Below are 15,947 nucleotides of genomic sequence, written 5' to 3'. Positions count from 1 at the left end.
TACAAGTAAATAGAAAAAACCAGGAAGAGTTGAAGAACAACATATGGATTGACATACCATCGATGGCCAGAAGCCACCCTGGGCTCTCAATGTACAGTTTCTCCATCTCAACAATTATCCGTTGTTGAACAAGCGCAAGGTGATCCATTATATAATGTAGGTTTTATGGGTTGAATGGACACTGAACGATTGTGATATGCTTGTTCTTTATAGTGATATGATAGTGGTGGCTAAGTGAAAGGTCGTGAAAGGGGAAGTGTCTTAATTAGTGGGGTTATGGTTGTGTAATGATGCTATGTATTAATGACCTGCATTGGGTTTTGCAGATATAAAGACTTTAGGGTTATAGGCCTAATAATGACTACAAGATATGGATACATGAATTGATCGATTTGTTTCAGAATTTGGATATGTATTGGTTATTTTTTTTTTTTAGTTTTAATTCAGGAATGTATGTTAAATGTAAACAGATTATGAGTATTGGTATCCAATAAAATTAAAACCATTGTTATACAGAATTTCATGTTCATATTTGAGTGTGTTAATTATTTAGCTAAAAACCATAAATCCATACGAAGAAGAAGGCAAAAAGTGATATTTTAATTTTAAAAAATGTCATATAAAGAACAATAAAAAGACATTGAAATAAACGAATCTGTCATCTGAAAATAAATCATTTGACATGATTGATTAAGACCTATTCCATCTAAAACAAGCTACGACGGCAGAAATTATTATATGAACTGTCATCGCAAATTGAATATGCCAATTTTCCACACGTAAACTTGATGGTTTTAATTATTAGTATGTGATGTGATAACATTAAATGTGACGGTAATAATAAATAAGCTACATCGTAACAAATATTAATATGACAGTACGCAGATAGGATAATGTCATGTGTCGCACCGTCACATAACAGAACCTAACCGTCGTCTGAAGGTGCAACAGATGGCAGCGAGCCTCATTACAGATTTATATCTCGTGGGAGAACATCGTGTTTCTGTCACATGCAGGAGCTCTTCTCTAAATAATTATAATTCTAAATCTCCATGTGCAGCACGCTCACATAGTGTAGAACTTACTCATTAAAAAATGAATAACAAATATTGTAAAAATTACCAAAATAGGAGTACAGTTAAACCTCGATAAATGAATATTCGATAAAGTAATAACCTCGTTTATCTAATAAATTCTTTCGGTTCCGACTTGGGCCAATGGATTAAAGTAATAACCTCGCTAAATTCATTAAGTAATAAAAATATTTAAATCCTTAAAGATCCAATGAAAATATAAATTAATAATTATTAAATTACATACATATATATATATATATATATATATATATATATATAGACCAAAACCTTTCAATCAATCAACTAGAAGTCATTTCTTCTGAAAAATTGTTTTTCTTTCCACCTAAACCAAAATGAACACCATCCTTAACTTTTTGTAGTACAAACACAACTTCTAGTATATTTTGCTCATATTGTAGCAAGTAGTTGTTTAAGTTGACCATTGCTTGAAATGCCTCTTTTGACGATACATTTGCGACAACGCAACTATCATCTGGCTCTGGATCATTTCCATCATTATTGTTCATTATTGACTGGATAATTTCTTCGTCTCCATTCATTTTACAATGAAAAATTATCTATAAAATAATAAATATTGATTTATCGATAAATGAATAATTTATTCATTTATCGATAAATAAATAATCTCGCTTAATGAATATTTTTTTTCCGGTTCAAAGGATATGCATTTATCGAGGTTTTATTATATAAATATAGAAAATTATAAAAGTGATTTTTTAAGAGAATAAGAAATATAATATTTTTATAATTAATATATACAAATATAAGAATTTTGATTTATATATACTACACAAACTTCATTCTAACTATTTTGATTAAATTTGAAAATTAGAATGAGAAGTTATTTATTTGTATAATTGGGGGCAATTTTGTACTTTTACATATAAACATAGGGACCTTATAATAATATGATCAACCTACTAACGAATTAAGTAGAAACATAGGGCTTTATAACTATTTGCCCTTTTTTTATTATTCTTGTAACTTAAAAATACTACCTTTGAACCGTTTCCTAGGGTAAACAATGAAACTTTGAACCCAAAAAGGTGACTTGGGTTAAAAGATGGTAACAAAAAAATTTGAAAAGAAGGAAGATGAGAACAAAATATAAGGAAAGAAGAGAACAAAATCAAATTCTCTTCTGTATAACTCATCTATCTCAGTGTCAACTCTTTTTTGTCTCTTCTCATTTTCTCTTCTTTTTAATTTTTTCTTGGCCCATTTTCTCTCTTTTCTGTGTTCATCTTTGCACTGAATTCTCATTTTTTGGGTAAAACTGCTACTGTTATATACTTGTTTATGGTTTTTTCTTTTGATTTTGGGTACATCAATTTTGCATTGTTTTATTTTTTTTAGAATCTTTTTAGGTTTACAATGGTAATTTCCTGGTCTGATTTTTTAGGTTTGATTTGTTGAATTGTATATGTATATGTGAAGATTGGATTACAATTGCTTATCTGTAAATTTGGAGTTTCAAAAAGTATATGTTTCATTTGTTGTTTGTTTTTTTCTTATGCCTTTAATGGTTTCTTTTGCTCATTGTAGTCATTTTCTTACCTTTATGGTTTATGTAGTAGGCATAATCTGTATTTATGTAAGGTATTGTTCCTTACTTTTATTGTTGTATTTGATGTTTTCTTATCTATGAAATAATGTATGCATTTTATTAAAAAAAATGATATATGTTATTAATTACAAATATAATGTTTAGGGAAAATCGGTTACTTTAACATGTGGCGTATAAGTATACAATCTATGAGCAATAGTAGGTACCAGTAATTTCTTTTTGAACAATGTAATTTGGTGTTATCTCTGCTAGGAAAAGGATAATTGTTTTTCGGGTTTCAAATTATATATTTCCTTTCAATAGACATCTACTTTTGAATCTTTATTTTTTTTTTCTTGAAAAATTAAAACCTGCAGAATAAATATGGTCGGGTTTTGTTATATTGTTACTTCTCCCATTTACTGCATTATGCTTTATTGGTAGATTTCAGTGTTTGATTGTTCTCTTTTGTTGTGCGGATTTATTGGCTAGTCCATTGGCAGAACAAGAATAGCTTTTATTAGGAGGCGGAAAAACAGATTACAAATTAGGTTTACATAATGGAGTATTTATAGTACTCAATGTAATCTAATCCGACTTGGAACCGACGATGTCCCCACGATGTCGCTTCCAAGTAGAAAACCGAAAGCCAATACTAATCCGAATAGGAAACTCGATATACTATGGGGTCGGGGATCCACGATGTCCCCATGATGGACCCCAAACCCCTTTACTTCCTGTGGTAGTGTGTTATACTAATTCAAGGCATTAGGACATCCTTGTGGTCCCTTTGGACGAGTCTCTCGCTCATTTGTAGTTTAGAGTTACTGTTTTATTCGCAATATAGTCTTAAGTGCAAAGAGGATAGCACTGACACCCTTTTCCTGTCCTTCCAATATAGTTGATATTCTGCATTCTGTTTCGATCAGAAACTATTAATGCATTCTACTATGAAATTTCAAATGTAATATAGTCTTAAAGATGTTATGTGATGATGAAACTAATCTAATCTTTTGTATTATCTAACAAATGTAGGTTTACCTTGGACCTCCATTGTGGTTTAGTTATCTTACAACATGATTGATAAACTTAATGGGAGTTATCAGAGAAGTAGCCATAAAAGGAAACAGTGTTGCAGAAACCAACGAAATCAAAGCCTAACTCATCTAATTTCGGTGTAGGAAATGATAACTCATCTAGTTTGCCTCCTCGGACAATAGGAGGAGATGGGATAAGATTTCTCTTTATTTCTAATATATTGGTTCATTATATTTCTTGTTGTCTTAGCCTATGCTTCTAAAACTCTCAAATAACCGGTTATCGAGATTACTTATTCATCATTCTTTTAAGTTTACCACACAGCCTAAAATTCTACATAGGTGCAAAAGTCATATATGATTTGGTTTAAGAGCGGTAATATGAATGCTAGTAAGTTAGTTGTAGCTCTCTGCACTCTAGGGTGGTTGGATCCAGCTAGTTCTCCTTTGGTATCAAGAGAACAAGAGGAAATGTTCGAATAACAATTGGTTTTTAGGAATTAATTTGCTTAAGGATTCCCCTATATACTATTTGTTTTCTCAAACTCGAATATTGAGCTTTGCTATGTTTCACAGTATTACTACGAGTGTGTAGTATGCGATATAGGTGGAGATTTGCTATGCTGCGACACATGCCCCAACACTTATCATCTTCACTGTCTCAACCCACCCTTTGACGTATGTGAATTTTATGTTCAGGCTAACCTTCAATTTTCTATTATTTACGTCAAGATACTGATAGTAATCATGTATTTTGTTTCCTTCCAGAAGTCAGTTCCTTCCGGAAATTGGCAATGCCAAAATTGTTCTGTAGTTGCTGACCTTTTAATTCCTCTAAGTGCTCTCAAGAGGTCGAAAAAGAAACCCTCATCCGACAAGGTAAGGCTTGCTGATTCTGACATATGTTTTAGTAATATTCTTCCATGCTTTTCTGAGCATCAGGCCTCTTATTGTCTCTTCCTTAATTTTGTTTGTGAATATTGATCTTCTTTTGATTAATGTTCGGGACAGAATCCTCCTGCAGATGCACTTCATTCATTAGATGATGCTGGATCTCTCATGGAAAAAGCATCTGAGAAACCAGTCAGTTCTAGTTTTCTACTTCTAGATCATGATACATATTATATTTGTTATTATTGTTACTAGTTAAAACGAGCTAGTTATTGTATTCACTTTTTCTTTCATCCAGAAGGTTTTGAATCACAATGGTGATGGAAAAGAGCATGAGACTTCATGGAAAAAATGCCGCAAGTACCAATCTGCAAATCGACGAAATCAGAGAGCATCTATATGTAATTAACCTTATAAAATAGTAATATTCTTTATGATTATTAGTCAAGATCAATTGTACCTTTAATGTCATAAATGGTATAATTGAGAAGCTAAATTTTAAAATATTGACAATAAATCTCTTTTTTTGCAACCATGAATTTCTGTGTAGGAAAATATTCATTGCAATTCAGTATTCATTTGATCTGATTTGCAACAAATTTCCATTAGTATTTATTTTCCAAAATTTTTCAAATTTTTAAAATTTGTCAACTTGTTTATCAATTTATTTGAATTATTTAGATTAAAGGGGTCTCAAATAAATAAATATTTATTTATCTATTTAAAGCATAGGACTGTGTCTACCATAGGTCAAACCATTAGATTTTTTTGGACTATGTCTGCAATAGATCAAACTACAATTTAAAATTTGACCTTTGATCGATAGGTTTAAATCATGAGTCTGTTTACAAATTTAGTTATTACTTAAAAAATTATTACTCTCTTTCTGTTTCTAAAAAATTGTTGGGAATTCTTCAGGATTTCGATAATTTAGCGGAAACAATAAATCTCAATTTTATTGAATTTATGAGGTTTACAAGAGGGTGTTCTCTAGAAACTTTCTAGAGTTACAATGAGATAAAACAAAAATAGTAGCACTCCGGTGTTTCCCAAAAATACCCAAAATAGTTATCTTTACTATTTTTATCTCTCCTCAAAATAATTATCTTTACTAGCCTCTAAAATAAACTTTCAGAAATTCAAGGCACAATTGTGCATTTCTCACTCTACATTATTCCTCTCTCTATTAACTCCATTTCTCTTTCACTCTACACCACATATCTTTATATTGAGAGATGAATTTCAAGGGACTGCCAAAATTCGCAACATCAAGCTCCAAACTCTTCGGAGAGATTTCGAGAACCTTAAAATGAAAGATGGCGAAGGTATCAAAATCTACTCGTCAAGAGTTAATGAAGTTGTGAACTAGCTACGAGCTTATGGAGAAGCTATTAGTGATCAAAGAGTTATCCAAAAACTCTTGATTACACTGACTGAAAAATTTGATTCAATGGTCAGCGTTATCGAATCCAATGATCTTTCCCAAGTTGCTGACACAATTAATTGATACATTGACCACCGAATTCGGTGGTCAATTTTCAAACTTTTATTTATTTGTTTTTTTTACATAATTACAAATTACAAAAACCAATCCCTCAAGAATACAAATTACAAAAATAATCCTTCATCAATTGGGATTTCACAAAAATTCCTTTTTTTATTTAATTGTTTTAAATTAATAGTTAATTTTCTCAACAAAAATTGCGTATTTCTTCTTCTCATTTCCTTTTCTTTCAAGTTTTGCTTGCTTCATTTTCACTTCCTCTTCTCTTTATTCATGTGTGCAGGTAAAACAGCTACTATTATTTACATCTCTATGGGTTTTCTTTTGATTTTGGCTACTTTTCTATGCTTTGTTGGAATTTTTCCTATGCTTGCATCAATCTGCATCTTATAGATTAGATGATGGCTTGATCGTTTTGCTGTTGCTTCTATTTCCTTGTCAATTTCTAGTTTTTCAGAATCTGGCTTTTGATGATGGTCTGTTTTAAAAAGAACTCAATCATTTTTAGGTCTTGACAAGCACTATTAAGAGGAGGAATACCCATATTTTAATGATCTCCTCTAATAGCATTGACTAAGGAGCCCTTAAGATACCCAAACTATGAGTCAAATTCAACCAAAGGTCCGGGCGACCAATATTGGCAACACTCCCCATAAATAAAATTGAATTGATGAAGGGCACAGTTAGTTAAAAAATCAACAGAAATATGTTGATCATGAATATTAAAAGCTAACCCAATATTAGGATTAGCTAAAACCCAAATGGAAGTAGGCAACCCATTATCTGAGTTATTTAAAGTAATGGAAGAGAAAGATACCATCGGAGACGTTCTCTGCTTTAACCAGGTTCAAAGTGTCTGGAGAGGACCCAATAGGAGTATCATTTTTTGCTACAACAATACTCAAATTGCCAATAGTAGTAGAAGTGTCAACAATGGCCAATCTTCAAGAGCCATCAATGGCGTGCTACTCCGTTTCTGGGTCTCAAAATCATTTCTCCAGCAAAGTATCAACACTACATGACATTAGTTTGTCATTCTGCTTTAAAGAATGAGATTTATCTTATTGCCGAAACCACTAGCAAATTAAAAGCAAAAGCATAAAACAAATAGAAAAAACACCAAAATTTAATGAGGTTTACTAAGTTGAGCTTTTCGGATGTGGAATAGCCAACAAAATATACATCTCATTTTTCTCTTCTTCACTCTTGGCTTCCAACGTGTGATTCCTAAAAGAGAACCAAATTTTCTACATACCTTTCCAATATATATTGTTGAGGAGCATTTTACTTTAACTTGTCATTTTCCTTCTTGACATGGCCTAAGCGAGACCAAGAAGCAACACAAGCAGCAAGGGGGCATTGTGCCATTGCCAACATATTTTCAAGAAGAGATGAAACCTGGCATGTTTTCATAAATTAGCCCATATCATTAATTCATCCCTATCAACACTGATAATCTGGTTAATTGGTCTAGCTAAATCCATCAATATCCTTGCAAAATTCCCAAATTCACCATTGATGGTGTTTTTATAAAACAAAACAGAAGTCCAATTTTTTATAGCAAGGCCTGGTAACCCAAGAAGAAACAGAAATTCAATTACCCTAGCAATATCAGCAATAGTATGCTTATCCCAAATTTCCACCGAAAATCATACATATGTACACATACTTGAGCTGCAGTCCAGCGGATATTATTAGGATTTTCTCCTTTGGATAGAGTTCAATTTGGCTTTAAGATCAACATTTGGTGCAGATTTGACATCTAGTAACCTTGACAAGAAAGAAGTACAACCGGATATGTCTTCACATTGGGTGGTACTGCATTCTCTTGGGCTTCAAAGCTGCAGAAGGTGTTGGCTTTGTCTACTGCAGAAGCTGACTATGTTGCAGTGACTGAGGCTAGTAAGGAGATGGTATGGTTGCAGAATTTCTTGCCTGAGTTGGGAAAGGAGCAGAAGGATCCTATTCTGTACAACGAAAGTCAGAGTGTCATTCATTCGGCGAAAAATCCCGCCTTTCACTCAAGCACAAAGCACATAGAGTTGAAGTATCACTACATACGACATCTCTTGGACAGGAAGACATTGCAATTGATGAAGATTCCAAGCACAGAGAATCCTGCAGACATGTTGACTAAGGTTGTAACCTTAGAGAAGCTGAAGCTTTGTATGGCTTCAGCTGGCCTTCATAACTAAGTTGAAGGCATGACACTACCACCAGATGACAGATTTAGTCTCCAAGTGGGAGATTGTTGGGCTTTGGAGATTAATAGATAGGCCCAACTTCAGCGATAAGCCCAACTTCAGCGATCCAACTCGAAATATAGGGTTTCTTGAGGAGTATAAATATAGCCTGTTTCTTTGTAATCCGTATCTCGAAAATTATAGTAAAATATCGTGGCTTGGTAATGACCCCAGACGGAGTCATTCAAATTGAGTGGTGAACTGGGTAAACAATTCTTGTGTGTTTGTTTGTGTTTCGTTTATTATAATTGCATTAGTTCCTAACAGATCAGTGCAAGGTATAACCGAGTCTCCCAAACTTGTTGTCTCTAGGGCATGGAGAAAAAGGGATGAGGGCGTGCGAACCAGTTATTGAATTATTCGTGGAAGATTTGTTTAAAATGATGGACCGAATCCATAATAGTTGTCTGATAACTTGTCGAGGAAGAAGGAAAAGTTGCGGAAAAAAAGGGTTTGGGAAGCCAAAAGATTTGTCGATCTATTGAACTTATTAATTACTTATAATTAGTACAATATAATTAATCATCATCTTGTTATTGATTAAGTTAAATTAAATATAATTGATCAGTTATTTAATAACATTTAGGAAAATTAAAAATTAAATATGCTATATAATATTGGCTCAATTATGTCTTAATATCTAATGATAAAAACAAAAACTCTAAGAAATATAGATAAAAAATAAATTACTAAAACTTGATATAAATATATTTCATAATATTTTATTTATTTTTAATTAATACCAAATAATTTCAAATTAATATTCTTTAATTTTCAATTTTATTCTTTAATATTCTAAGAAATAAGAATATTCTTTAATATTTTATAAAAAAAATTGAGCTCGGAGCAGAGGTTATTCCGGGATGCCAACCTAGTTGGGATGTCCGTATGCCTCTCCTCCTACTCCACTTTTAATTAAAAAAAATATTCTCTAATTTTCAATTTTATTTTTTATTTTTTAAAATAAATTGTAGGATGAGTAAGTAAAACTGTAAAAATGCTATTTTTTTAACCATTTTCCAAGGTAAAAATTCAAACTTTGTTCGAAAAATGGAAAAAAACAAAAACATTGATTCCCTCCTAATTGGATCTTAGTGTCACACTTTTATTTATTTATTAAATTAAGAACTCATGACACTTTCTGAATACTGGTGCTCAGACTTTTCTGTTCTGGCCTCTTTTTACAACTCATCAATATCTCAACATCAATAATCTTTCCTTTTTGTTAAGAAATTCTCTGTTTCTGGTTCTCTTCTTCCTCTTTATTCATTTTCACTCTCTCATTTCATTATTCATCTTTGCACTGAATTCTCATTTTGTAGGTAAAACTACTACTGTTATATACTTTTCTATGCTTGTTCTTTTGATTTTGCTTGCTTTTTCTATGCTATGGTGATGCTTCTTTTTTTCTGGGTACATCAATCTGCATCTTACACATTAGATGATGGCTTGATTGTTTTGTTTTTGAATTTCCTGGGTAGATTGTCTATTTCTGCTTCTCATTGAGTCTTCTTTTCAACTTTTTCTTGCCTCATTTTCACTCTCTTTTCTCTTTGTTCATCTTTGCTTTGAATTCTCTTTTTGTAGTAAAACTGCTACTTTTATATACTTTTCTATGGATGTCCTTTTGATTTTTGGTACTTTTCTATGCTATGGTGGTTTTTATTTCTATGGATGATTGCTTGATTGTTTTACTTTTTTCTGAAATCTTTTTTCTTTGGGTTACAATGATCACAATTCAGCCCAATGTCATATCGTTTTTTATATCAATCTGCATCTTACGGATTTGATGATGGCTTGATGGTTTGCTTGAATTTCCTTCTCAAATTTCTAGTTTTTCAGAATCTGGCTTTTGATGATGGTCCTTCAAAAAGAACTCAATCATTTTTAGGTTTACAATGATCAATTGAGTTTCTAGGGTAGATTGTCTATTTATGCTTCTCAATTCTCTTCTTTTCAACTTTTTCTTGCCCCATTTATACTTTCTTTTCTCTTTGTTCATCTTTGCACTGAATTTTCATTTTGTAGGTAAAATTGCTCCTGTTATATACTATTCTATGGTTTTTCTTATGATTTTGGGTACTTTTGTATGGTATGGAGTTATTTTATTTTGCATCTTACAGATTAGATGATGGCCTTATTGTTTTGTTTTTGCTTGATTTTCCTTGTCAAATTTGATGGTCAGATTTTTAGGTTTACAATGATGAACTGAACCATTTTTTGGTTTACTATGATGAGGGTTTGATTTTTAGGTTTACAATGATCAATCGTTTTCTTTTTGTTTAAATTTACTTCTCAAATTTATAGTTTTTCAGAATCTGGCTTTTGATCAATTGAGTTTCTAGGGTAGATTGTCTATTTCTGCTTCTCATTTTCTCTTTTTTTTCAACTTTTCCTTGCCCCATTTTCACTCTATTTTCTCTTTGTTCATCTTTGTACTGAATTCTCATTTTGTAGGTAAAACTGCTCTTGTTATATACTTTTTTATGGTTTTTCTTATGATTTTGGGTACTTTTGTATGCTATGGAGTTATTTTATTGTCCATCTTACAGATTAGGTAATGGCCTCAATGTTTTGTTTTTGCTTGAATTTCCTTGTCTGGTTTGTGGAATTGTATATTTATATGGGAAGAGACTGTGAAAGACAAACTTTATATCTCCTAAAGTAAAAGAGAAGTTCAATTGGTACTTTTTTGAGTTTCTAATTGAAGATAAGATAAATTTTGTAGGATATAGATTGTCCTAATACATTCATAGAAGGTTGGAACCTGTTTGATCAGGAGTTATATTGTTAAACTGTGACCTTCCAAGAGTCCTATCAAGGGGTAAACTGTATCATGTGCAGCAGCTGAACTTTGATGTGTAGTTCATGTTGTTCATGTTCCTGGCTACCGTACTTTCCTTGTTTATTCTATGTAGGTTTTAATTGGTGTATACTTTGACATCACTAGTGATATTAACATCTTCCTTTAGGAAGCTATAAGGCATGCAATTAGATTGTTTTAATGACAAAGATAAATATGAAGTGTTGGTCTGATATGGTTTTATTGGTAGATAGCAGGCTTCTCTCAAGCATTTGTTGGTAGAGTAATTTATTTTGTTGATAGGGCTGACGCGGTTTTCTAGTTTCGATGAAAATAATGATAATAATCTAACCTTCACTGTAGGTTTTTGCTGGAGCTCCATTGTGGTTAAGTTGCTCTCAAGATAACATGATTAATAAGTTGAGTGGAAGTTACGAGGGGAACTCATCTAATTTTCCTCCTCAAACGATAGGAGAATATAAGGTAAGAATTCGCTTTGTATTATTTTCATTCTTTATCGTTTTTTTTACAAGAGATATAATAGGTGTTTGTACTCTAGTTAGGAAGGATCCATCTAGTTCTTCTTTGGTATCAAGAGAATAAAAAGAATGTTGAAAAATAGCTGCCTTAGCACACCACATCTGTTCGAAGAGAGTAGTTCTCTCAGATAGCATTTGTTTTTAAGGTGTTAATTTGCTTATGGCTTTTCCAATACATGATTTGTTTTCTCAAACTCGAATATTCAGCTCCTATTCTAGTGACGTTCTGGTGATTTGTTTTCTGTGCTTTCTCTATGTTTCATAGCATTACTACGGGCAGAGGCGGAGCCAGCCCGGGGGCTGAAGCCCCCCGGCCACCGGCTCCGCCCTTGAGTATCGTTAGTTTTATCTCGTGTAGCCCCGCGTAATATTGGTATATTTTTAACCTATATAGTATTATTTCAATAGTTTAAAGTGGTTAAGAGTCTTGCCCTAACCGACTGGATTTCGAAAAATTACTTTCAATAATTGGACTAAAATTACTACGGGCCAGTTTGGCTACTTGTTGTTTGTTGTTTCTGTTTGTTGTTTGCTGTTACGATTTGCAGTTTGCCTTTCGAAAAGGCTGCTTTTCCAAAAAACAAAGATTCCCTACTTTTGTAAAAAGCTACTTTTCCAAGAAACTGATAGAATTCAGTCTTGTGAAAAAAATATCAGGGACATTTTGAGTCAGTTAAATTCTTGTAAGAATCTTTCAATCTTACGAGACCCTAGAAGAATTCGCTTGCTTCAGGAGCAATTGGTGGAAACTCGGAGCAGCGGAGGCGATCATAGCTGAGTAGAAACTAGTACCAGCAGGACCATCAAGTGCAGTAGCTCACCAAACCTTTGAAACATGGAGTTTTTATGCAGTAGCAGTACCAGATCTTGTATTCAATACTGCATTAATATACTGAGATAAATTGTATATCTCAAAGAGTAAGGCACCAACATTGGAATAATTACTATTTTATTGGAATTAATTGATTATGGATGATTGTCAACTTAGGAATTAATAATGTTGGGACCATGAAATTTTATTAATTTACAGATATATTAATTTATCGAGTTTTAAAAAGGTTATTAATTTATCACGTATTAATTTATGAAGGTTTTACTGTATTATGATCCCACCGTTCAATTAAAATAAACAAATTATATTTAACATATTACATTAGTTAATTAACTTTTCCTAATTATGTTTTTACACCTATATAAATTTTTAAACATTTAAAGAATGTAATTAATGGGTCTCGGTTTCATCCCCATCCACGCATAACTGACACTCCACTGGTAAACATCCCGCACGCACTCCCCCTAAAAACATCTTCAGTTTAGGTGCTATCCGCAAACTGCATAGTTTCCGCCACCCATCATTATTCGTGACTCCAATCCCTAGTTCTGATCCCCCTAGATACCTTGACTTCACACTATTCATGTCGTCTTTAGACCACTGCCATTTTCACTCATTTTCACATGGTCTAATTAGTAAAATAATATCAAGGATATCACGTGCCTCTGTATCACTAGATTTTAGTACCACCCTCTTCTATCATCAAGAAGCAAGTCAGCAAACTTTAAATCTCCTATCCCACGGAGTAAAATTGAATTAATACAAAAACAATTAAGATTAGGCACCCAATGATCATCCCAAACCCTTATTGACCTCACATCACCCATACCTTACACCAATCCTTAGAATATCAAACCCACTCCATATTATTCTAAATCACGATATGATTATTACATAATTTGGAGAAAAGTAGGACCCGATTTGGAAAATATATAGCTTTCAAGATTTTAGCCACTAAAATATTTGGAGACGTAATCAATTTCTATCCAAGATTCCCTTGACACAATTTTGACCAATCAAACCAAGAATTCCCCTTCTCCCTTCCGGTTTCAAGCCCTACCTAAATGAAATCATTAATTTTTTTAGATCATCACAAATAGAACAGGGTAAGATAAACGTGCTCACACAAAAAGTGGGTAATCCTTGTGCCACGTATTTGAGCAATGCTTCCTTTCCCGCTTGTGATAAGAAACGAAATCCCCAGCTCCCAAATTTCTTATGCAGCCTATCCACTAGGAATACAAAAATTCATCTTTTTGATCTACCTATCAAGGATGGTAGCCCGAGATACCGACCCATATCCAAGGAGGTATTTACCTGCAAAATCCCCTTAATTTTATCCTTTAGATCCTCCCTGACGTTGTCACTAAATAAACCTCCCAACTTGTTCAAGTTAACCGCTTGCCCTGATGTGTGTTTATAATCATATAGAATTTTGATCACCTCATTGTCTCTCCAAAAGATACACCAAAAGATAGGAAACTATTATGTGAAAAAAAAAGAGTAACAACTTGTACTCGATTGCATACCATGAACCTACATTATGCCATTTTTCCTTTCACATGACACAATATACATACAGAGATTTATTTTCGTGTTGTCTGATTATTTTTACTGACAGTATATTAAAATTCTGTCATCTTAAAGCGTAAGTTTAAATCAACTCAATTTCGTTATGGCATTCCGATGACACAAGTCTGTCATCTATAAAAAGCGCACGTTTAAGTCAAAATTTACTTAATCATTAGATAACAGTCGTTATAAATAACTGTCATCGTTTGCGGAAAACATAAAAAGCGACAATGAAATTTTCACTTACGCGGCCAACGAAAACTTATCATGATCAATCTGTTTAACTGAAATTTCAGCTCATATATAAACCCATCTCTCATTCCAAATCCCTAACTAGGTTTCGCGTAGCTCGTCTTCATCTCTCCCATCCCTCTCATTGGCTATCTCCGGCCGGTTCCTTTCTCACTGGGTCGAAACTAGGTAATGGTAAGTCATAATTACTTCGTTTCTGGATGTATTAGAGTTTCATTGTTCCTTACAGTTCCTTTTCCTCATCCGATTTACTCATGTGTATGTGGATTTCAGCAGCTGGAAATAATATCTATTATATCGTTGAAAAGGTTAGATCTCTGGTCTTTATCTTTTTTAACCTAGGGAAATATATAGTTCGTGATGCTGACATAGGTAAATATTGCTCTTTTTAGTTGTAAGAATAGTACGCAAGAGTGCTGAAGTATATGGGATGGCTGATGGAAGAGATGGTTTCATGCCTACAACATATGAGAATATTTCTTTAACCTGTTGAGTACATATATTGTTATGTTGGTTGCATGTATAATGTGGTTGTATGCCTTAGTCAGACATGAGTATGTGATAAAGGGTTGTGTATAGGAATTGTCATGTACTGAATTCGTTTGTGATAAACTATGGTTGTGTATGTGTATTGCTATGAAGCTTATGGTTGACGTTCTGTTTAGGGAGCTAGAACTGACTATGAGTATGTTTATGAACATGTTTAGTGCTACTTTGTATATGACTTGAGTACAGTGAATGTGTATCGTGTCACTTGGCTTGGTATGCTTATGGAAAAACATTCAACATGGTGTTGTTTATGTGTATTGCTATGAAGCTTATGGTTGATGTTCTGTTTAGGGAGCTAGAATTGACTCTGAATATGTGTATGAACATGCTTAGTGCTAGTTGTATGTCACATGCTTATAACTGACTGTGAGTATGTGACAAACTATGGTTGTGTATGTGTATTGCTATGAAGTTTATGGTTTACATTCTGTTTAGGGAGCTAGAACTGACTATGAGTATGTTTATGAACATGCTTAGTGCTACTTTGTATATAACTTAATTAGTGAAGTATGCTGATATAGTCAACTGTTTCTATCTGTGTCACTTGAATATACAGATACAACATGTTTTGTGTCAATTGAGTATTGTGCTTGGCATAGTCATATGGTCAACTAAATCGCCATACTATGTATCTTGTCAATTGGTTTGGTATGCTTATGGAAAAGCATTCAGCATGGTGTTGTTTATGTGTATTGCTATGAAGCTTAGAACTGACTCTGAGTATGTGATAAACTATGGAAAAGCATTCAACATGGTGTTGTTTATGTGTGTGAACATACTTAGTGCTACTTGTATATAACTTAGTCAGACATGAGTGTGTGATAAACAATATGAAGCTTGCATGTATGAAACATGGTCACCAAGTGGAGCATATTCATATGGTCAACTAAATCTCCATCACTATTTATCGTGTCACTTGGTTTGGTATACTTATGGAAAAGTACTTACCATGGTGATGAAGTTGTATGATTCTAACAACACAAGTTTATGACTAAGCTTGTGGTGACAGTATCATACACTTCATCACCGTGCTCACTTCATCATGAACTGTACAATCCAAGTGCCAGGTACATAGTAAGGAG

The 15,947-nt window shown here is 33.0% G+C and overlaps 1 long non-coding RNA gene across 1 annotated transcript; it reads left to right on the top strand.

Annotated features, from left to right (window-relative positions):
* The first annotated feature begins 9,501 nt into the window (after window positions 1-9,501).
* On the top strand, window positions 9,502-12,571 carry LOC136229946 (uncharacterized). Its single transcript, XR_010689298.1, has 3 exons — window positions 9,502-9,640; window positions 11,485-11,604; window positions 12,318-12,571. It is a non-coding gene; the product is annotated as an uncharacterized lncRNA (long non-coding RNA).
* The last annotated feature ends 3,376 nt before the right edge of the window (window positions 12,572-15,947 follow it).

This window comes from Euphorbia lathyris, chromosome 1, assembly GCF_963576675.1.
Source record: "Euphorbia lathyris chromosome 1, ddEupLath1.1, whole genome shotgun sequence".
Classification (NCBI taxonomy): domain Eukaryota; kingdom Viridiplantae; phylum Streptophyta; class Magnoliopsida; order Malpighiales; family Euphorbiaceae; genus Euphorbia; species Euphorbia lathyris.
This window is presented reverse-complemented; position numbering and strand designations above follow the sequence as displayed.